Source organism: Argentina silus, assembly GCF_951799395.1.
Source record: "Argentina silus genome assembly, chromosome: 3".
NCBI classification, from domain to species: Eukaryota; Metazoa; Chordata; class Actinopteri; order Argentiniformes; family Argentinidae; genus Argentina; species Argentina silus.
The window spans coordinates 23,222,021-23,245,399 of record NC_139657.1 but is presented as its reverse complement, the minus strand read 5'-3'; the positions used below and the strand labels follow the sequence as shown (position 1 = coordinate 23,245,399).

General features: G+C 40.6%; 1 protein-coding gene across 1 annotated transcript in view; it reads right to left on the bottom strand.

The window, feature by feature from the left end:
• The window catches only part of znf609a (zinc finger protein 609a), a 93,422-nt gene extending 70,455 nt beyond the window's left edge, over positions 1-22,967 (bottom strand). Inside the window, exon 1 of the mRNA XM_083666742.1 lies at positions 22,605-22,967. The gene's annotated coding sequence lies outside the window, so the exon portion shown is untranslated. The remainder of the gene's footprint in view (positions 1-22,604) is intronic.
• Positions 22,968-23,379: the final 412 nt, after the last annotated feature.

Here is a 23,379-nt window from a genome sequence, read left to right as displayed (position 1 = left end):
CAATTCAAATCAAACATTCCAAAGGCTGGTGAAAGTCATTATGTGGCTTCAATCAAGATTAGATAGGTCTGAAACCAAGATCCACCTGTAGTCTATAACAACGCAATACATGTGAATTACAGCTGGACTGGGTGTGTGGATGAAAAATATCTTGTTGCACCTACAATTGGTCTAACAATGGCCACACTGCAAAATACTCAAACTTAAATGAAGTTACTTTCAAGGTGGTGGCAAATGCATTACCTAATGTTCACAAAACCCATAGCTAGCTAGCCTACAACATAAAAAAGAGTCTAGCCTACTTCCAGCAGTTCTGCTCTCCAATCCACACAAACTCTTTACACGCCTGCTCATGAGTGGGTGATTTTCATGCACATGCAAAGCATGAAAATTATAGCCAGCTGCCTGCATACCCAGCATCACCCCAGACAATCTTCCCCTGACCAAATGACACAGGAGAACATACAGGTCCATGTCTGGGACCATACGGCACTCATTAACCCCATCGAGGCCCATCAAGGTCCACAGTCAGTTTATAAGTTCGTTTTTAAATAGAACTACAGCTTAACAGTTGTCACCATATCAGACTTCCAACAAATGCTAATCATGGTAGGCTAGGCCTAGATTGCTAGGACACATTTGATTGCAGTTTTCTTGCTTGGTCCTTCACAGTGATTGACACTTGATTTAAGAAGATCACATATTCAATTAATGCAAATGATAATGTCGAAGGACATGTAGACCTAGGCATACACCTTCATTAAACCAGCCTACTTAAGCTATCCTCCACTTTGTTTAGCAAGGGTGAGGGAATGGAACTTAAGTGAACTGTGGTAATGGACTTGTTGACAGTGGGCAGAAATAGGGATTTATTATGTGAATGAGCAGTATTTTAAAACAGTCTATGGATCAGGGCAGAGCCTTCAATGTTGACCACACAGACTAGTCTACAGGTAAGCATTTGGTATGGATTTCCATGTTTGTGGCAAACTAATTATCTAACTCCTTTGTTAGTACATTCAGAAATATACACTCACTGGCCACTTTATTAGGTACACCTTGCTAGTACCGGGTTGGACCCCCTTTTGCCTTCAGAACTGAATTCTTTGTGGCATGGATTCAACAAGGTGCTGGAAACATTCCTCAGAGATTTTGGTCCATATTGACATAATAGCATCACGCAGTTGCTGCAGATTTGTCAGCTGCACATCCATGATGCGAATCTCCCATTCCACCACATCCCTATTGTGGGAGTACAGTGGGAGTACAGTGAGTACTCAATGTCACGTTCAAGAAACCAGAGATGATTTGAGCTTTGTGACATGGCACATTGTCCTGCTGAAAGTAGCCATCAGAAGATGGGTACAATGTGGTCATAAAGGGATGGACATGGTCAGCAACAATACTCAGGTAGGCTGTGGCGTTTAAACAATGCTCAATTGGTACTAAAGGGCCCAAAGTGTGCCAAGAAAATATCCCCCACACCATTACACCACCACCCTGAACCGTTGATACAAGGCAGGATGGATCCATGCTTTCATGTTGTTTACGCCAAATTCTGACCCTACCATCTGAATGTCACAGCAGAAATCGAGACTCATCAGACCACGCAACGTTTTTCCAATCTTCTATTGTCCAACTTTGGTGAGCCCGTGCGAATTGTAGCCTCAGTTTCCTGTTCTTAGCTGACAGGAGTGGCACCTGGTGTGGTCTTCTGCTGCTGTAGTCCATCTGCTTCAAGGTTCGACGTGTTGTGCGTTCAGAGATGGTCTTCTGCATACCTTGGTTGTAACGAGTGGTTATTTGAGTTACTGTTGCCTTTCTATCATCTCGAACCAGTCTGGCCATTCTCCTCTGACCTCTGGCATCAACAAGGCATTTTCGCCCAGAGAACTGCTGCTCACTGGATATTTTCTCTTTTTCGGACCATTCTCTGTAAACCCTAGAGATGGTTGTGCGTGAAAATCCCAGTAGATCAGAAGTTTCTGAAATACTCAGACCAGCCCTTCTGGCACCAACAACCATGCTACGTTCAAAGTCACTTAAATCACCTTTCTTCCCCATCCTGATGCTCGGTTTGAACTTCAGCAGGTCGTCTTGACCAGGTGTACCTAATAAAGTGGCTGGTGAGTGTAAAAGGCTCATTGCCCATAGCTTTCTCTCATGCAAAACAACAGCCCAACCTTGTGATAGGTGTAGGTGTGCAATCTTTGCATCTTCCCTACAAGTTAAGTCCCAATGGCGTTAGATCCATCTAAAGTATAGGTCTTGAAAAAGGTATATATAGTTGCTGCAGTGAGGTTAATTTGATCAATTATTTTGCAGGACGACCCTTCAGCACAAGTTCATATGCACAAGTTTATAAGCAAGATTTCTGACACGTGAAGGTGAAATTACATCAGCACATGCGATAAAGTATGGACTACTTTTTGAGGACCGATACTGTAGCCTAGATCCAGCATAAAAGGCACAATCTGGGATTTGTTGGTCATTTCAATAATGATACCCATTAATCTCAAAGAATAGGCATATGACTTATACATGCCTGAGCTTTGTACAACTGTCATATAAGTATTTGTAAAAACAAGGAGTTACACATTTTGAAGAAATGTGTGCTTGTGCTACTTTTCCTAAATCCCATTGACCATTTTCCCACCTGTCTGTCAATAATGTCACCAATTTTACAAAAATGTGCAGATATTGGGTCAGAGGCACTTAAGCAGCGCTGGTGGAATGTACAGTGTGTAGGATCAATATCTACACAGAGAACAAATAGACAACAGAGTTGTGGTTAGTTAGGTTATTGACATAAGGGGCGCTTAGTGGCGTAGCAAACTAATGCGCTTACCACGTAATCGCAAGGTTCCTGGTTCGATTCCGACCCTCAACCTATCTTGCATGTCATCCCTCCTCTCTCTCCCATCCTTCCTGTCAATCTCTACTGTCTCTATCCCAATAAAGCAGAAATGCCCTAAAAACATATTTAAAAAAATAAAAAATAAAAAATAAAAAGTTAGACATAAAATATGTCTTTCATGAAGTTTGGTTTGTAAGTCCCTACCTATTTGCCTGTAAAATATATTAATGGATAGATGTGGCGGAACACAGACTTGTGTTATGCTCCCTAGACTGTCACGCATTCACGTGTTTGTAAAGGGCGTCAGAAAAGCCTTGAAAATGTGAGGCTTTGCGTTAAAGCAAGGCAGCTCCTGCAGAAATGTGTTTCACAGAATGTGCACGTATTATGTATACAACTGATCTGATCTGTCACTCTACCTGTTTCATATGATAATGTCAGCTCTATTCTAGGTATTTCTATCTACTGACATTTGCAACAATGTAGCCGCTCTGAGAGTTGACATGACCACTTGGCCTGCTGGCAACAATGCTTCTTTCCATGTCAGTAAGTTCGGTTAGCCTACTGCACTGACACGGTAGCAATAGTTTTCACAGGTAAACTACAACATCAAATGTTCGGCCAGTACACACTCCTCAATTTAACTCCTTGATAAAAACAAACATGTATAGCTTTGAAATATAATTCACATTTCAAACATTTTTTCAATATAATGGTCCTTGCATCCAGAGCTCTTTCTCTGAATTTGAGTGATCACATTTCCCAAGTGGCAAGTCGGCCATTTGGCTGAAAAAGTTATGAAGAATTGCACCTTTAATAGCCAGGCAGGCCCATGTTAGACAATAGTTGGACGCAACAGTGAAGATGGTGCACCCCAAGTGCTTCTATAACTCTTGAAAATTGGCAATGTAAAAAGTAGAGGGACTGATGAAATTGGATAATGGCTGGTTATTTGTCATTCTTCTCTGTTCTGTTGACGGATAATCTTTGCAAGTAGCTAGAACTCAAATTGTCAAATCAAGAATGGCTCAAATAACATGTCAACTCATGACATTTGCCACTCAAGTCAACAAGGGGCACCAGCACAGTATAATATTACACCTCGGTGCAAGAGGCTGCCTTGTTCAAAGAGCTCCTGGAGCAGCAAACTGTGATACAAGGTCTCTCCAGAAACAGGGCAGAGCAGTTGGGAAATCACAGAAATCTCAGCCTTCCCAACATCATATTATCCCAGCATGAGCTACTTTCACAAAACGCGGCTGAAAAAGGTCAGCACTCAGAGCTTTCTCAGCTGCTTGGTAGGACTGCTTGCAACGAGATGGCCTTTTAAAAGGAATGCAAACTGGTGACTCCAACACTGAGAAGCCAATTTGACTGCAGTGCCATGCAATTTTAATTAGGAAACCAAAAATCGATTATACCTTGTACCAGTACACGGTTTCTGTTCATACTGCTTTTTTTCCTCAGCTGCTCTGTCTGCATACATTCTGAGGTGCCTTTGAATAATCAATTGTCTGGTTTTGTTTCCTTCATTCAATTTCTGTTAGACTGCATTCTCCATTTAAACTCGCTGGGATCAATTACTAATTCATAATGAGGTCTGACATCTGTATTCTGAAAAGTGTATTATGCATGATAGCGTGCTGGACAGTGAGACTGGTTTAGCTCATTGGCAGTGAACAACTGTAAACGGCATCAGAGAGTTGGATATTAAGGAGCATTTTCTTCTGACAACCTAAGGCATTTATAACACAACCTTCATACATCCAACAAAAATCCAACACAGGTGGGTTAAATCAAGCAAATCAGAAACAACAAAAACCTGATTAGGCAGTTGTATTCTACAGCTTTTAATTTCAGAGTAAAACAAACACACAGCTCTCATCATGGAGCATATTGAAACAGTGCTAACCCAGCTGTCCCAATGCATTCTAATGAAGTCAAAACTTAAAAGCCTTTCAGAAATGCCAGTTTAAAGCATAGGGTGTGCCAAGGCACTCAGAGGCCAGCATATGGGCTCTGATCTGTACCATCTGTCCTGAAATCAATGAGAAACATCAGAACACTCAAGCGATCTAGATGGCCTCATGTCAAAATGCACTACTCAGAGTATTAAAATAACATGTATAATTCTCTGAATATAGCTAGGTCTACATCTTCACTCCTACAATAATGTTTTTACACACTGCAAGAGATATCAATTCACAGACTAGATTTGCCTCAATTGGCAAATCCCTGCCAGCAAATAACATTCAGTGCGTGGCCAAACATGTAAAATGTCAAATCAAGGAATTGGTTTCCAGATTGTAGCACCTCAATAACACTACTGATATAACACTAATTCTCTACACTGCTGATGTGGGTTACATTTTACCCTCCCAAATCTGTATGCATCCCTCCGTGATGTACTACTCTCACTTAAAGACACCCTATGCAGGTTTGAGCCCTCTTTTGAATGCAATGGGAATTGCAATGACAACTCAGAATAGTGTCCTCTGCTCTCTCCCTCCCCTTCCTAAATGAAAACTACTTTTAAAACTGCATTTTTTAACCAGTGAATGTCTTAGTTACATGACCTTGAAACTGCAAAGGACATGTGGTTGAAAGTGGTTGTTATTTAGTTCGGAAATGTTTGCGAAAACATGAACACGGAAATGAGCCAGCCACAGAGACACACTTACTAAAACCTAAGTTTCAAACAAATCTCATTCCCCAAACAAATCAGACAAGCAGGGTTTTTCCTGGCTCAAAAGGGCTTAGGTGGTGGGTGGCTGCTAGGGGGGTCCAGGGGCATACTGTTAAATGGTCAATTCTGGTGGCTTGAAATTAATGCTGGACCTGAATCAAGGACACTTTGACATGAAGTTGGCTGGTATACACTAAAAACACAATGATAAGGTAGTCCTCCTGGAAGCTGATTTTACATCCCTGCTATAGACTTACAACCTATCCCAGCCTTACTAAAAACAAACAATAAGTAGTTGGCTGGCCTATGCTTCCCAGCCAGTTGGTTTCCATGTTGTTATCTATGTTGATCAATCAGAATATCAATACATCCATGTTCAATCATATTCCAACTCTCATGCTCACCCCTGTCCCTCAGTTGGGTAAGACTCAGCCTCAGACTGCTGTTACTCTGCTACCTCTCTGGCTCTGTCCCTCCTCCAGAGCCTGTGTTTTCCTGCTGCTTAGCCCTAACTTGCTGCTGACAACAGTGAAGTAATGGCACATTCAAAATCACTTTAATTCCATTTAACATGTATTAATTACAAACAAATCATAAAACTGGTAACTTATTATTATTATGAAGTCTGGCTTTTTTGCTAAATGATCAATCTATAAAAATAAAAAATAATTAATCAATTTTTGGCATTTTCCTGGGACGGGCCGAAAAAACGCTAAGCCCCAAAGATTCTCTCTGCAAGAAAAACCCTGACAAGGCTGTAATGTCAAGCAGAACTTTCAGAGGAAAAATCATCAGAATACATGTTACAAACGTATCTGCACACAACGTTTCCATTGCTTAGCTTGGCTTCTAGCACTGAGAAATGCTTATAGATCTCAGGCAGTAGTTAGCCAGTCAATGAGCCACACACACAAGTAGCGGGTTACACACTCACAGCAAGTAGTAAACACCCAGAAATGTCCCGAACATTTTTGGAAAAACTAATTCAGGCAGAAGGGCAGAATCAAGAAGGGCAGCACTTGTAGATCTGTAGAGCTGGTGTCTCTGTGAGACAGCTTATTTTAGGAACAGGGGTTCACTCTGCTCTTTCAAGAAATGAACTGCTGGACTGTCATCTTCAGCTTTGGAGCGGAGGTCAGTCTCTGCTTGGTTGTGTGGACGTCTGGACAGACCGTTTTCGGTCTTTGCCAACTCTTTACTGAAAGTTGGACAAAGCGGCTAGCCACTGTTGTCAAACTTGACAGAGGTCAGTACATACGTCAGTGGGTTGTTGTCAGTCATGACGGTGAATTTGGTTCGGTAGAGGTCGTCAAAAAAATTGCCAGTTACAGCCCACTTAAGGGCTAGAAACTCCAGCTTGTGAGCAGGGTACCTTCTTTAACAGTTCGACTACCCTCTGCTGGCGTTAGCGATGACCCTCTTGTCCTTGGTACAGCTGTGCTGAATCCAAGCAAGTTGGCATCAGTGTGGACAACGTATAGTATCTTGGGATCCTAGAATTTGGGCAGTGGTCAGCTTCTCTTATGAGTGTTCCGAATGCTTTTTTCAGTTCATTGAACAGTTTCCTCAGATCTGTGCTGGAGAAAGACTGGCGCTTTTGTTTTCTAGCAGTCAGGTTGTTCAAAGGCTTTGCCAGTTTGGAGTAATTCTTGACAAACCTCCTGTAGTATCCAGTGAAGCCTAGGAAGGATTTCAGTTCGCTGATGTTGTTTGGCCTTGGTCATGAGGTCAGAGCAATGATCTTGTCAGTGTCGGTTTTCACTCCATTCTCAGAAACGAGGTGGCCCAAGTATCAGACTGACTTCCTGAAGAAGTGGCAGTTTCCAGATGCCAACTTCAGAGCAAACTCTTTTAGCCTGCACAGGACACTCATCAGCCATTATTTATATTCTTCGAGCGTGTCTGAGAACACTAAGGTCGTCAAGGAACACAAGGACTTTCAGGTTTATGCTGCCCATACACTTCTCCATGACACACTGAAAAGTGCTAACCCCTTGTGGAATCCAGTTAAACTCCCAGAATCCCATGGGTGTGACAAAGTCTTCTGTTTGTTTGTCTTCCTCCTCCATTTTAACATGATAGTAGCCTGACGTCAAGTCCATGACAGAGAGCCACTTTGATCCTGTGAAAGCTGAGAAGGCTTCCTCTATGTTTGGTAAGGCGTATGCGTCTTTGACGGTCTGGTTGTTCAACTTCCTGTAGTCAACGAATGGCACCACTCTTCTTCTTCACGATGACTATTGATGAAGCGAAGGGACTTTCACACTCTCTGATGCTGTTGACATCAGAGCTCTTTCAGGTGAAGTCGTACAGCTTGGTAATCAAGCGGGTGGATGGGTCTGGCTCTCTGCTTGAAGGGTGTTGGATTGGACAGACGGATGTGGTGCTTGACTGTGGGCGCATAGTCACCTATGGTAAACAGAGTTCAGCTTGCTTGTAATCCTTGCTTTCTACTGCTCTGGTATAGAGAGGAAACAAGTCAAATGTGATAGTGTTCTGAAGGCTTGTCGGACACAGAGCATTGTACTCAGCAATAGTTGTTGAGGAGTGTAACACTGTGTTCTTTAGCTTTGCTTCTGGATGTCAGCCGTGAAAAGGATAAGGGGATGGAGAGTTCTGCAATGTTCAGGTTTACTGGTACTGTGGTGTCATGAGCAGTCTCGTTCTTGAGAAGAATAGGTGTTTCAGTGATGCCAAATACACAAAAGTAGTCTGTGCATTAACACCATACTTTTTCTCGATTATCATACAACTGGTAGTAGTCAGTTACTTTCAGGGAATTAAAAAATGTTGGCAATCTGGTGCATGACAAAAACTGTACTCAAGCCAAAAACACAGGCAAAACAAGAAATCTGCTTTGAATTCTCCCAGCTATCTTGACACAATTTCTGTAGCACTTACCAATCACACTACTGATATCATACTAATTTTCTACACTGGTGAAAATGATGTGGGTTACAAGATGATGGCTAAATCAATTAAAGTGATGATGGCCAATGAAAAAATTAGGTAGAGAGGGATCCACAAACCACACAAACAGGAAGAGGGCTGTGTGTTGTGTTGATGGTCTCCCACTGTGCATTGTTCCAGCCACTCCACCCTCGCCCACTGTGACCCATTTTCAGAGGAAGCATGTAATTGCCTTCCCCACAGGGGAATTCATCAGGGGGGAGGGGAAAAAAACTGTCCCCATGAATGAGTGAGTTAAGTCAATCTATCACTCGAACATTTAATCTGGAGCGAAAGAGGCAGCAATTCCAAAACCACAATTTAGGGCAGAAAAAGAATGACATGCCAAGAGATATGTGGGATAATTATTTAAAACCAAATCTCTGAGTCATTACAGTTCATCATAACAGCCTGATTAAAGTTTAAACCCATCAAGTCTACATTCATTTATAAAACTGAAACCATGCTAACAAAGGCTGTGCCCTTATAGACAACAAAAACAGATCAGATACACCTATTAAGTTTTTACCCTTGGTCGATGAAATCAACACATTTTGGGGTTAGTTGACATTTCACAAGGCAGTCAATGCTGAGCAGGTGTTAATCATGAACAGATCGCTGCTGAGCACAATGAAGGCAGATCAATGGAGACAAAGATCAGTGGATGTGCCAGGTCTTTGTCTGTCTGTTTCACCATTTGTGTTATGCAAACTGTGTTTGTGTTGCTAGAGGTCTCAAAGAGAAGGGTGAGCAATGGATATGCAAGCATTGGAGTTTAAAGCTCTTCGTCTACATAACATCTCAGGAGGAAACCCAATCAAGTAAAGGGGGAGACACCTGCTTCTCTATCTTTAAATATTATGTTAAGCCTAAAACATAATAGGCTAGGCCTAAATGTTGTTTACATTTTATACAACTAAAGATGAGAAATTAGGCTAATTACATTGCAACAGTGCAATTATAATAGGATGACTGTGAACTTGGTCATGCTAACTGGTGGTTTGATACCATGTGCGGGATCTAAGCAATCAGATTTGTAAAAAAATAATAATAATAATAATTGGATCTTGCCTAACAGCAAACCAACAGCAAAAGGCTCTATCATGGTGTTTCCACTGTTCCTCTGCAGCCTAGTACACAGCTCACTAACAGGTCCCTCATGCCTCCCAGAGTTGTCCACTGAGCCAAGCTCTCTGTGTGGGGGATGGGAGAGAAGCGTGGGGGAGGGGAGGGAAGCATGGGGGAGGACAGGCTGAGCTCTGCTGAGTGCTGCTGTTGTTTGCTCTGAAAGCACTCCCTTATGCCGGCTGAGGATTAGCCCACAGTAGGGGTGGTGTTCGGTCAACCAGATACACTGTAAAACACACTAATTTGGGAAATAAATCTGTAATGGAAAGAGTACTGAACCAACCAATTAAAACAGGTGGAATGATAGTGACACATTGCCCTGTCTTCCATCAACTGAATATCGATGATTGCCTGTAGATTTTTAATCAACCATCATCCACAACACACCAGGGATCACTATCCCAACTACTGACTGACCGGTCATCAACTTCACTCTTGAGCGAACCTCAAGACAGTAGCTAGCTAGTTTAGCTAATACTCTAATTGTGGCTAGTTAACTAAACATTGAACAGGAGAAAATCTAGTTGTGTTGAACATTTTTGTTCACTACAATCTGTACCGGGTGGTTAACTTCAAAGGAGTGCCCTCTTGATTTATTTAGTGACACAAACCAGAGTGAAACATTAACACGCAACATTAGAACTTAAATCAAACCCAACAACAGCCAAAATGTACACTGCTTAAACAGAGACTCTGTGATATGATGTTGCCACAAGTAGTGGCGATTAGGCCAAATATTGTCAATCCAAATCACATTGTTCTCACGCCTCTTTTAGAAGGTCTGGAGAATTTTTGATTAGCCGTTCTGGCTTTGATCGAACTGTATGGAGTCATTGGAGAATTTCATTGGATGTTACATTCCAAGAACCCTCCCCCCACATGCCTGTAGAATGGTTGCTTGTTGTTATGTGCATCAGCTTTTACAATGCTAGCTGGCAACATTGAAGAAAATGGTAGAAAACCTGAAGGTAAAACTGAATTCTGGTTTTTTTTAGCTCCACACAAGCAAGGTATTTGATTGGTTTAACGTGTCACTCATTTCAAACAGGTTTCCGTGTCTTTGTAACTACTTTCAGCAAAGAATTTCCCTTTCCGAACTAGGAAAACCTGGTCTCAACGAGGTTAGGCTACTTCCAATATAAACAAGTCAGACATTTCACTTGTTTGCAATTCCATAAGCATCTGCACATGTGCATGCAGAAAAAGGCTCTGTGCACAGCAACGCAACATAGCTGCATGACCAAAAAGGCTATCTTTTTGCTATCATTGTTTTTTTGGGTGTCGCCCCGCTACGAATGGCTACTTCACTGAATCAGATATGCTCAGCCATTTGGTTTAGCGGAGAGCTCAGAAATGGGGCTGGAGAGATGTAACCACTCTCAAATTCATAGATGGTGCTAAGGATGAAAGGACTGGTCCAGTGGTCTAGCACCATGGCCTACAGTGCACACATATGCCCATGTCAGGATGGGTTACAATCTGGCCCCACTAAAAAAAAAAAAAAAAAAAGATCTTCATAGTTTCAGTGCCAAAAAAAAGACATAGCATTTTGTGTGTACCAAGAATAAATTCCATATAAAATGTGGTAAATCAGGTAACTCAAACTAACAACTAGGCCTTGAATGCAATTGGAAGTGCGCAAGCCGGTAAAACGCCGTAACCTACAATGTGTTAACACCACTGGAATTTTGAGCATGAGAAAGGTTTTGTTTAATCACATTGTAGAGGGCACTCTATCTTATTGATTCGTTCAGTTGCCTGATTGCTCTCTTGCAGTTTCCTCCGGGCACTTTGCTCAAAAACACATCAGCCCCCACTATGTTTGTAGATCCAGACGTGCTCATTATGAGGAATATTGAAAGGCAGGAGATTTTATGGTCACACTTAAAAACATTTCATGAACTAGCCTAATATATGGGAAAAAAACAGTCCTCCTCTGTCAAATGAGGCTTTTGCCTTACAAAACATAGCCTACATCCAAATTGCTCCAAGAATGTTCAGATGATATTTTCACCAGATAGATACTCTTGAGGGTAACTGAAAATGAGACTGGTCAGTTCAGCGGTGTGTCACTAAAAAGAAATTGAAGGTCAACACTCATGACTGTAAACCACAGACCAGAATGATGTGCGTCATCCACCTGACAGCCATCACAGAATGTTCCAGCAGGATTCAGGTTGGATAAGGCAGGGGAACCGGAGCGATGTGACATTCCCCACGTGGCCACTGTTGATGGGACTGCAGGGCCAAAGCTGCAGATGAGACAGTGCTAGCCTGTCAGCGGTGACTGCCACTGGTCTGCACTTAAGAGAAAGACAGTTTCTTCCTCTCTCTCTATTTGTTCTCTTTCTCCTACACTGTCTTCTTGTCTGCTGTCACTCTCCTGTCAGACACAGGGTTCAGCAAGCAGTCAGAATAAGATGTAGAGAAACACTTTCAAATTAATTCCCCTGGAGCTGAGGAGCACAGCCAGGCTTTAAACGCATCTCAATTTAAATTACTTAAAACAAGAGATAAATGAGTGGGTGGAGGAGAGTTGTCCTTTATAGAATTTGTAGACAGGTCTTCCAAGACAGATGAGTCATGGGTGCTCTTACTTTACCAGTGCTGGTTAAGAGTCTATCCCTCTGAAGTTTAAAAGGGAATTTGGCTCATTACACAAAAGGTGAAATACACAGCAAGTGCTAACATACAGATAAAAACATGATTTTGAATCAATACTCACATGCACAGTAGTGCCATTATGCTTTCAGAAAGGAGGACCTTGAAAGCCCTCGAAGGCCACTTAAATGGATAACTCAAGAAGGTTTTGTTTGGGCTAAATAGATTCAAACACAAAGCTTCATTAGGGCAGATTTATTCAAAGGCTGTTCTTACCAGTCCCCTGAGGAGGATAAAGGAGATCATTATGTCGTTGTTCCATGAGCTCAAGACCACTTGCTTGGCAAATGATTTCAATGTGTATGGTCAAGCAGCTTCCAGCTGATATGAGATTCATCTCCACCTATCCCTGATGAAGCATAGACTACTGATTTAGTCACAAGCTGTGTGAAGGACAGGCCAAAGGAGGGCTGCCTGTGTCTGATACCATTTTATTACTGGACACTAGGGATGTTAATGTTTAACAAGTAAATGTTTATACAATAAGGAATTCCCAACCGGTTAGAGAAAATCCCTAAACGAAAAACTGGACATTATGTGACATAGATTTTTTACCACAGGATTGTTAATTTGCCAAGAATTATAAAAAAAATTTAAAAAAGAATAAAAAAAAAAAAGATGAATAAAACAACAAACTGTCTCAATGATAACCAAACATGCCCTCGAATAATGCAGTATGGTATAGTATATGTGCGCGCACACTTAGATTCCGGCTCTCAAGTGCATTTCACAGCCTCTCTGCCTCCCAGCGCAGATTTGATTGGTGACGTCTGTGCCCTTGTCCATCTCTCCTCTTGAACTGAGCACAGCAGATAGAAGGATGCCAACAGCACAGGTAGCCATATTATGTTATTTCCCTAGGCATAAGTTCGCCGTAAGGCTACATTTTGAGGCAAGGTGCATTCCTAAAGTTTTCTCGAGTGGCAGGGCTGCATCACCGTTTCACAAATCACCAATGTAAAACGGGTTAATCGTGGTAAACATATATTGAATGAAAATAACCTATTTGTCATGTTAATTCTGCAGAATTTTACAAATTCTGTTACAAATTGCGTCCACGAACCGTTTAGGAAAATATTTAGTTTTTAACATCCCTACTGGATACAAAGAAATTGGTCAACTAAATAAGCTATAAGATTCATCAAGAACTGCAGGTCGGGTTGACAAGGTGTTTTCCCATCAAATCTTAAACTATCTCTGAGGTAAGGCATTGTATGTCAACACAGCATTCTAGGCCTACATCATGCACAAAATGTTAGAAATCATGTCATGCTTACTTATAGGCTTTGCATCCCAATTAGGTATGCTTAGATATTTCATGACTGTTGTCTCATTTCACAAGTACAACCTAGTTCAGCTCTTGCCCTATCAGGGATCTCAGGCAGTCCCCTTTAGCACATAAATCCTATCTGGTTTGTCATCAGCTGGTCGGCCATTGTGCAACTGATCCTCTGTGAAGGAATACTATCAGTAGCAGTTTAGTCTTCGATACCAAGGACTTGCAGAGGCACTCACACTAATCCCTCTCTGATGATAATGTTCTGCTCTCTCTCTCTGCCTGTGTGGAAATGGGGCATAGGGGAAGTCCACAGGAACACTGTTCAAATCAACAACATCACAATTATCCAATAACTGTCATGTGGTTGACTCAGCAACCAATTAGCCGTAGCTTTTTGATGATACTGATGTAATTATTATCTTCCAAATGAACATGAGGATCAAGGAAATGACAGAGTGTAGGCTACCTATCACATGGCAATTTCTCATTAAAAGACAGCCGGGACAGCTGAGGCAACTATAAGCAGCCTAACTGAGGGGCCAGCATTCTTCCGCTATCTGTCCAACTGCACATTAAAGAGCTATTTCAGAAACCTTTCTCTAAATAATTGTATCAAACTAAACTACATATGCCTATGACCGTTTATTTTCTTAACTGAAACAATCCATAATAGGCCTAGTCAATCTCATTCTCTGAAACAATCCTGCGAATCCACCATACAAGGCTTGAAATTGATCTCTCTCTATTTGTATTGGTGTGACAGGGTTTTGTAGCGAAAGAGGTAGGCTATTAGCCTAAACCTCAAAAAGACTCAACTTTATTAATGACCACCAAAATAGGCTAATGTTTCTTTGGCCGAAACTTTTTAAGTTGAATTGCAAATGTAATAAAATGAAATGGTGAGCCCGTGGAAACTAAAAATAGAAACCAGAGTCCCACAGGCCATTAGCATGTGATGTAATGCACTGCTGTCATAACAAGCAGAGGACTTTTACTGCTGTTAGATTAGAGACCCAGGCCTAACGCTATCATGCAAGCACGTGTTTTTCTCAGCTAACAGGGGAAATCCAGAACACTGAGGCTTAAGAGCAGGAATTTGGGTAGCAAAAGCCCTTATGGGCTGCACTAAAACTGTGACCTGACAGGCAGATCTCATAACAAAACCAGAGACAAAAGGTGGCTCAGCATTCATCCTCTATCATTCCAAAACGTTAGTGGCTTGTCCTTTGGTCTCACCCTCAGAATGGGGGCCAACAGATGTGCAGTGAGATTGGGCAATTGCAGTTTCCTTGTTCCTCTGACAACTGCTCTTCCAGAGGCTACTTGGGTCTCAGCCAAGAGGCAGCATGTCAAAGGGAGTGACTTTGCAGACCTTTATCCTAACATCACCAGAGGGCAACATTCCAAAATTATCGAAAATGTAATTGGGTTTTTCCAGAGCAAATTATACACATATGGATTTTTATGAATGCATTTATTAATGTGTTTGCTGTTACTGGATTGCCTACTGAAGTGGCTGAATTTAGCTAAGTAACGTTAGCTCTTTGGACTGCAGTCAATTAGCACAGTCGCTAACTAAAAGGATGTTGACAGAACAAGAGAGTAATTCGGCATTAGGAGATATTATTTACCAATAATTTATTTCACTAGTTAATATGGCGAGCTTCTATCCATGAATTTCAGAGTCAGACGTTCTTGCTAACTTTTGCCCCAAGCAGCTTGTGTATGTAGTTCCAATTAAATGCATCAGCATTGACTGCACAACGCAGGTTTGTTTACTTGTGAAGAGAGCAGAATATACAACTTTGATAAAGTTCTCTTGGGGAGGGGGTGGGCTGGAATAAACCATTACTGGAAATTACAGTGGCTGGCAACTTAGGTTTTAAGAATGCTTCTCACAGTGCTTTTTGGTATGTTTTTGTAAGAGTATAACAAAAATAATTCAGTGGATCATCAAACTGTCACAACAAATTAGATTTAACAGCAAATCACTGATATCAATATGCAGTGCAATGAACAAGTGAAATTCTAATTTGGCATAAGTAACTGCACATAAAATAAATGAATGTTGCACCATTTATCAATGCAGATCATTTCAGGTCATTATTGAGATATGGAGTTTTGCCTAATCAGCATTAAGAGAATAGTTTTGCCATTGTTTACTTATGACAACTGTGCTAAATAGCAACTAAAATAAAAAAAAAAATATTTCACAGTGAATGTTGCCCACCATAAATCGGCATCAGTATCAGACCCAAAAATTCAGTACCGGTCAGCTCTAGTTTTTACGCAGTGAACATTTTTATGGTGTGGTATTAGTCTACAGATTTCAAAACGCCAAGAAGACAGCCAACTACATAAACCCTCGCTAATGGTTTGTTAGGCTAAATGATGGGCATACACCAGGGAATTGGATGACATTTACAAGCCTAACTTCTTCCATATTAGCTAGCCTAAGGGCCTTGTCTACAATTGTGTTTTAGGTGATAGACCTATGCATTCTTCTGACAAATAGCCTTCATGAGGTGGGAGAGCAGACAAAATCAAATGTGGAAAGGATTGTCAAAAAAGTTGGATATGAAACCCTTCAGGGAGGTAGGCATAGGCTTAGTCTGAGAAATAAAACATTATCACAAATTAGGTCTAGGCTACCTGTCACAACAAATGTTTGAACAAGAGAAACATATTGTTGGTCATTATGAACCACTGCAGTGCTACAAGCATTAGGCCTAGGCTCAACAATACCTCCTGGACTGAGACCTTATTTCCACTAAAGTTTTCTGAAAAGGTTTTCAAGCAATGGTACAACTAGTAAAATGATTTCCAAGTTCTCCTTGGAATTGAAATAGGCCTAAAAGGACAGCATTACACAACGTAAGGTTAGAAAAACCCTGCCATTCTTTCTTCAACCTTCTACAAAAAGGTTGATATGTTTTTTGTTGATCTGTGACCAAATCTTAAGATACCTTATCCAAGAATAGTCTGTAGCCCCATTTCCTGGTAACAAGCAAATCAGCAGCACCTCAACAATGAGAGGTGTGAGTGGGTGGTGTCACACTCCACAGCAAACAGACAAGATGCATTCAAGCAAACATCTTATCCTTCAACTTCACTAACAACAGGTGAACAAGGGAGATAACAGATCCCCTCTCTCATTCTAGTAACAACACGGCAAGTTCAGAAAGAGTCAACTGGCATTGAAAGAGAAGTTGACCAATTCATCAGTTCAAAGGCAAAGGCCTCTGGTCGTTTCTTGTTGTTTTTGTTTACAATGAAACATAGTCTAGTTTTGATCTGCCTCTGCAAGAACTTCAACATAATAATGTTTTACGAGGCCATTAAAGGCCCACTCAGTAATTTCTGCATAAATTAAATATCACAAATACAAAATTAACTAAATGCGTGCTTTGTTTGTAGAAATGTTTGCAATAAATGAAACCGTTACACGTTTAAATTGTTACCAGTTCAGACTTGCACGCATTATAGATGGAGCTTCTGACAAGCGGTCATCACTGCCAGTTCATTTTTGAAAGTGCGTTCCCGAGCGGAAATACATGCAAGGTAATGTAGCGATTAGCTGCATTATGTTATGAAAACGTATGCACGTTTTACACACTGTAAAATTCCCCCGATTCCCAATTGCACTTAACATATTGTCGGCTGTCTGTCAGCCCTTGACTTTCTTATCGTCACTTGAGTGGGATCAGGTGGATCAGTTGAGCGCAGTCTCTCAGCTGTTTGTTGGAGTGACCTGGATGAGACAACTAGTTACCATTCAGGAGGGTGCAATGCTAAACGTTGCACATAGAAATGTAATGAATAAAGCAGACGAGATCAATTACTGTGTATGTAACAGAGGCATGTCTGTTCAACAATATATTTCTACCTAAATATTCCACAACATTGTGGCTGTTATGCACTTAGGCAAGTTAAGGTTTGTCACAAATATAAATAATTATTTGAGAACTTTATTCATAAGGAGGGGAAACGTATGACATTACAGCATGGGACAAAGGCCTCAATGGGATAGGAAAACCTGCTGATGACTATTGGTTGTACCAGCCCAACAATAGATTTGATCTTTTTATTACATTAAAACATCTGAATAAATTAAACAAACAATCACAACCAATGGGCTAAATCCAATGTACTGGTAGGCGGGCTGTTTTTCTTGTTTTTTTTTTAAATGTTTTATTATGTGTGACTTACTCAATTTCAGTCGTTTATTCCCCTAAACATATTGAGTTCTGACAACTATTGAAAAGCTGAGAATCTCAGCTTTATAACCACGCCAACTCAACTTAATTCATTTTACTCCCTCCACTCAAGACTTCGCAAAGCTCTGCACACTCCACACTCTAAGCCAGGGCTCTTCAACTATATTATTACGGGAGCCAGAGTTTCAAAATGTTATTTGCAGGGGGACCAGAGATTTCCCACATGCATGTGATAATTCTTCCAAAGAACTGTATACACTTGTAAAACAATGCACAAACACCACTACATTCTTAGAAAGTACCTTTAATTCATAACATCAAGTACCCATGAGTAGGACTATATAAGTGTGAAAGAAGCTGGACTCGCATGTGCACGTTGATCCACACACAGTTAGAAGAAAAATGCCAGTCTTCTTGTGTTTGGGAATTGCTCTCCATTGACATGCTCAGTCGAAAACTTTGCACAGACTGAAGCGCCTAACATCTGTTAATCTAGCAGTGTACGGAAAAAAGCTTTTCCAATTGGAGGAACTTAGACTCTGGCTCATTTTGGCATATATATATATGCCAAAATGAGCCAGAGTCTAAGTTCCTCCATATATATATATATATATATATAACCTAACCTACCGCACATGGTGGGGAGAGGGGTGTAGTAGTGATGTTGCCGGCAGGAAATGCTAATTGACACAGCTTCGCCTGATCAATCTAATTTAGTCACGCGATGGACAGGAGTGGGATACAGTAGTAGACCTGACCACAGGAAATGTTCATGCACATTAACTATAAGTAAGATATTTTGAAATATTGAAATATCAACTTCAAAAACTTTTTGCATGACAAAGGTACATGTCTGATCCACCACCAGCTTACCAACCAGGCCCAAAGCTCTGCATCCTGCAATAAACTGACACACAGATCCTCATCCTTACTGCCTCAACCAACCTGTTGCTGGCCTATACTCACCAATAAACTGTTAAACTGTTTAAAAAAGATATACACACCAGCTGCATTATAAAATGTCTCATTAGCCCTATTTCCCTTAAAAATGTTCAATGAAATGCTTACTTTGCCGGCTTCCTCTCAACAGTGCAATATCAGGACGTAAGAATAAAAAATACAATAATAGCACATAAGACAATAAACGTAATACGCATTAATAGCAAATAAAGTGAGCAATACAATACATTAATAAATAGCAGCAGTGACGGTAGTAAGTGTAAGTGTGTGTGTGGTTGATGTGCAGAGAACAAACTGTCTTAGGTGCAGGTGAGCTGTTCAAAATTATGGCCTGAAGGTAGAAACTGTATTGTAATTACCTGCTAGAAATGTAAACCACAAAAAAAATACTACTACTACTCAAGAATAATTTATTATTAATAATAATAATAATAATAATAATAATAATAATAAGCCATTCGGACACTTGTCCAAAGCGACTTACATTGCAGTGAGTGCACATTTCAGTCTATATGGTTAATTCATAAGAATTAGTTAACTCATAAGAAAAAAGAAAACATTGCCATAAGTATTAGTAATTAGTTAATTAATAAGGAATAGTTAATTCGTAAGAATTAATTACTTTACTTAATTCATTCGCAGTAAGAAATGCACTCTGGAAATGCTGTAATGAGACCTGCAGTGCCTCCAAGACCATATATTTACAAACAGTCTGACCTGGTGAACTCCCTATCTTGGACCCTTGAAGCTTCTCCAAAACAACATGTTGACCACCTCTGATGCTTTGGTTGAACTAACCCTCATGGTAGTCACCAAAACCATGTAAACTTCCATAACAGCATCAGAGTACAATGTTCAAAAGTTATCTGTCCAGCTCGTCTCTCCTCCCGGAGACTCCTATACCTGTCACTTGCCAGATACTTATACTTTAATTATTGCTATTGACTTAGTACTTGTATTGCGCCCTACTTCATTGTGTATTGTTGTTATGTTTACTTGTGTTATTACTGCACTGTTGAGAGGAAGCTTGCAAAGTAAGCATTTCATTGTACAGTTTATAACCTCTATACCGTGTGTATATGACCAATAGACTTGACTAAAGTGCCAACCTATCCATTTCAAACATAAACCTGTTGACCAATAAGGTTCTATCCAACTTCAGTTTTCTCTACAAATAAACCCCTTAGTTCTATCATACTCTCTAAACACCATAGCCTACTACCACCATCCTTTGCCATTTTGCTGCAGTTCATGTTGTCCTCTTGTTATCCACCTTTCCCAGCAAAAAGGGTTAGGGTTAGGGTTATATAATGTCAACAATTCCTGTAGTTTGTTCTCATTTTAAACACAGGCACACGCCTGCGCACAAACATACAGCTACTCTCAGTCTCATGTGCCTTTATTCATGGCTCATAAAATAACCTGTCACAGTTTATCCACGAAATATCTGACAATCCAAGCTGGCTATTGGACAGAAGTAGCAAGCTAGACAGTGTTTTTAGTCTTTAGTTTTTGCGCGGAAAAGCTTTCCGATTCGACTGGCGTTTACTAAGGGCGCACGTCTTATATTTCATCAAATTACAAAAAAAAAGTCCCAAACGGGAAATATTTGCCGTTTTAAGTTTGTTGTAGAGAAGACAATGGCGAAGACACTCACATAACAGTGAAGACACTCAACTTTTTTTTTTATGATTTTGATTCTGGCCATTTAGGCCAAGGTAAAACTCAATTGTTCACCCCTTAATCCTAACCCAATCAACATCCAAGAAACGGGGTTACGATAAGACAGGGATTGGCTCTTATTTGAGTAAGAGTTTGAAAAACCAATAGAAAGTGTGGTAGGGGACTTTTCAGTTGAATAAGGGGATTGACAAATATTTCTCTGGACACTTTGCTTCAACAGCGGTTGTCTTGATTGGAGCAGTCGCTATGGTGCCTTTTAAACCCTATTTTTAGACTAAAATAACCACTCTTAGATATCGATTGACTTGTAGTTCGTTTCACAGTTATTTTTTCATGTAATAAATCACCAAATTGCTAGTTATACATATGTGTTTACTATTAAGCTCGTCAACATAGGCTAACTGCTTATACGCATTGTTCCTAAGAAGAAAACACCGGCAGTTTTCGGCATTAAGTGTAATGATAACATGTATTAACAGGTAAATGTACACTATTTCGCATTATTTGGGATTTGGAATGATTTAGAAAATCCCGAAACGGCTATTTTGCATGGTAGCGGATTTAGAACTCTCAACTCGTCCCCATTGGGATAGTATTGCGGCCAGAACTTTTGACCTGCCGATTGTCATGTTACCTTGGCAACAGTGGTTGTTTTGATATGTCTGAGCACAGGGCAGAAACTACCACCTATCTATCTAATACCATTATGAAATAATTATGGCATTGTTTTCTTGTCACAATTTTCTGTTTTGTAACCGTTGTATAAAAGCAATTAGGCACTCAAGTGAATAAGTGCATAATATTGTGAATAAAGTCACGGCTGATGGGTTGCCAGCAACACTGCTCAGCTGTGACTTTATTCACGATAAAGCACAGTCTCTCGTGGGTTATTGCTTAATTCAATGGTTACTGAGTAATCGGAAGTGGGGCTGTTGATGTTCAACATGAAATTACTGACAGGTTGTACCACCAATCACAAACGAGCACATCTCGTTTTGAAATTAAAAACGTCAAAACAATAATTTAGCTTTTAGACTGTTGGACATCTCCATTGCTAACTTCTAACTAACTAGCTAGCTTCCGTAAACCACTCTAGGATGAAAATGAATGAACAGCATGGAGGTGAGGGAGGAGCTTTCTCAGGCATAGAATTTCCTCCAATCACATTATGACAAAAATAATGTTATGGCATAATGATATAGCATAGGACATGCATGTCTGTTCCTGTGATAAAAAAACAACAAAAAAAAACTGTTGTATAGTAGCTAGCTACTGAACCCTTCCTCACTGTCTGTTATTTAACCACGCCTCCTGGCATCGAGTCATCCAATCAAAATCTTAACTTGCGCAGTTCTCAGAAGAACTCCAGTCCAAAGCATGTTGTGTAGCAAGTGGCTTCAGGCTTTTCACACGTCAGGTTGCTTTGCTGTCCATTGAAAGACTGCATCTCCTCTGACATATCAAATACGTTAGGTGCAATAGGCTGAGCCTACATTTTAGAAAGGATGCAACTCACAAAAAGTCCATGATGACAGCTTGTTGACACTGCTATCACAGTTAGTTAGCTAGCTATCCAGCTAAGGCTGGCAAACACTGCAATGATAGGTAGCTCACTACCAAGTCAATCACATCCGAAAGGAACACATGACAAGCGTGGATAGCCAGTTACAATAGACCTCGCAGGCAGTTGAAACGACAAATTGAAAAGAATGGTTGTACTGTACTGTCAAATAATATTTTACTAGCTAACTAACTAACTTCTAGCCAGGGAAGCTGTTTTAATACTGGCTAATATTAACTTACTGTGTACTGTCCTGATCGGAGTCCATGTTGAAAATGTCATTAATGTAGCTTACATAAATGCACAGTGTATAGGGATATTTCATGCATTTCTTAAAACACATATAGCTTATACCATCACTATTAAAGGTCTAAAGACCAATAACGGATTGGTACTTTTGTTTAAATATCTGCCCCAGGGTCCTTAGACAAAGGGGGTTTAGCCAAGGCAAAAAGCATGAAAGCAGTTGTTAGCCAGATAAGCTAGCAGCTGGGCTAGTACCGCGCTTCCAGTTAGCAGTGGCTTGCGCTAACAAGCTACTGCTAGCAGGCTAGCTAGCCGCGTCTCAAAAGTATAGCAAAATTCCTACACTAGTAATTATAAACTTAAAATGGTTACCTTACCCCGTTTGCAAACCCCGATCCATCGAATGTTTACGTACACTCCATAGATGCTGATAATATAGGCAAAATCACTTTAATGACCCCAAACGTGCTTAATTGTAGCTACAGACAAATCAATCAACGTGCTCCCAAGAAATCCAACAGCAGGGGAAAGGAAAGGCCAATTCACTGGACTGCAGCCATCACACGTTGAGATCCCGTTGAAAATTTAAAAATACCGGTTACGATGGGCATTTCAGATTCAGTTTCAAGCCTGGTTGAAAATAAAGCACATCCCCTCAGTAGTCCGAGTAGAAAATTCCAATATTCCCGAGGCTTCCACACCAGTTTTATTCCTGGACTCGATTCCGCTGAATCTCTAATATATCTTAATGGCTGTTTGTATCTTTCAATGCGAGAGGGAGCGATACAATGTAGCCAACAAGCAGAACGAGCCGCTTGGAAACACGGGGAGGAAAATCAGAGCGTGGACTGAACCGCTAGCTAGGGGAGGTACAAAGCTTTGAAAAGCTGGAAATGGATTTTGGAGAGGATTAGGGATGGTTTGAGTTTGGCTCTCCAACTGGTTTCCTTTAGCTTGGGTGGATGTTTCCCTTGCTATGAATCAAATTAAAATAATTATGGTAGCCACTGGAAAGGCAGTGTCTTGAACATGTGTGGAAGAAGAATAACAAGTGATTAGTGTTTATTAGAATTATTTTTTTTAATACATTTCTCAACCATATTCCAACCAAGAATAGGAATAAGCAAAGGCTTTGACTTCTGGTCAAACATA